This window comes from Lathyrus oleraceus, chromosome 3, assembly GCF_024323335.1.
Source record: "Lathyrus oleraceus cultivar Zhongwan6 chromosome 3, CAAS_Psat_ZW6_1.0, whole genome shotgun sequence".
Taxonomy (NCBI): domain Eukaryota; kingdom Viridiplantae; phylum Streptophyta; class Magnoliopsida; order Fabales; family Fabaceae; genus Lathyrus; species Lathyrus oleraceus.
In genome coordinates, this window is record NC_066581.1 from 312,238,333 (window position 1) to 312,239,770 (window position 1,438).

Consider the following 1,438-nt stretch of genomic DNA (forward strand, 5'->3'; position numbering starts at 1 on the left):
TTCACTTGCTCAGAGTGGGTTTCGTTTAATAGACTGCATTCTGCAGATTGGTGTCCTTTGGTTCCACATATCTCACAATCCGACGAAACTGCGGCTACAGTATTCAGGTTTATGCACATATGCTCGACCTTAAGGGCTAATGCGTCCATTTTAGCTTGCATCATATCTATAGAGCTTAGTTCATGCACTCCTCCTTGGACTTCCTTCTTCTCAACTGTCGCTCGTTCGACTCCCCATGATTGATGGTTTTGAGCCATATCTTCAATGAGGGCACTAGCTTCAGGATAAGGTTTGTTCATCAGAGCACCGCCTACGGCAGCGTCAATGGTCATCTTTGTGTTATAATGAAGTCCATTATAGAAGGTTTGAATGATTAACCAATTTTCTAAACCATGATGTGGGCATGCTCGTAACAACTCTTTATATCTCTCCCAAGCTTCGAACAGTGATTCTCCTTGGTTTTGGGTAAATCTAGTTATATGGTTCCGAAGAACAGCGGTTTTACTCGGGGGAAAATATCTAGCAAGAAAAACTCTTCTAAGATTATCCCAAGTCGTAATGGAATTGGGTGGAAGGGAATCTAACCATGATAGGGCTTTATCTTTGAGGGAAAAAGGAAATAATCTTAAACGTATTGCCTCAGGAGAAGCTCCATTGGTTTTAAAAGTGTCTGCTAATTGAAGAAATATTTTTAAATGTTGGTCTGGGTTCTCAGTAGCGAGACCTGCGAATTGTCTCTGTTGCACTAGTCGCAACAGGGATGGTTTAAGTTCAAAATTATTAGCTGGGATTGTTGGGTTTACTATACTAGAACTAGGTTCTTCGTTAGATGGTTGAGCGAAGTCCTTAAGAGGTCTTTGGTTTTGATCTTCGGCCATAGCTCTCTTAATTCTATGAAAGAATAAATGTGCGCGAGCGTAACGTTCAGGTTCTGCCAGAGGGTTTACTAAGCTTAAACTTCCGGTGCTGCGAGTTCTTCGCATTGACCGGCGGGAAATAGCCTAAATCTAAACGATATAACAACAGGGAAATGAAATTTGACAAAATTGGTCCCCGACAACGGCGCCAAAAACTTGATGCGGTGTTTCGCAAGTATATGAACGCGTCAGAGTAATATAAAAGATTGTCGAATCCACAAAGACCAAGTGTCAATCTATCGTTATCTATTGTTATAGTATTTATCAAAGGCAATCGAAATAAGTATTTTTAGGGTGTGCAAGGAAAAGTAAAGTATTGAATAAAGTTCAATTAATAAAGACAGGGTCGAATGTAATTCACGTAATCAATTAATAATCCAAGTACTTGCTAATAGAGCTACTTATGGGCAATGTTTCCTACTTTGAAAAGAACTAATTTAACAGGAACTGTCGCTTTCGCGTATTCAGAACCGAGTTGTACCCCATAATCAAACCCTCTTATTGTCACTTATAAAAAGGCG

General features: G+C 39.9%; 1 non-coding gene across 1 annotated transcript; it reads left to right on the top strand.

Annotated features, from left to right (window-relative positions):
- Positions 1 to 387: 387 nt before the first annotated feature.
- LOC127133957 (small nucleolar RNA R71) lies at positions 388 to 494 on the top strand. Its single transcript, XR_007807749.1, has one exon. It is a non-coding gene; the product is annotated as a small nucleolar RNA R71 (small nucleolar RNA).
- Positions 495 to 1,438: the final 944 nt, after the last annotated feature.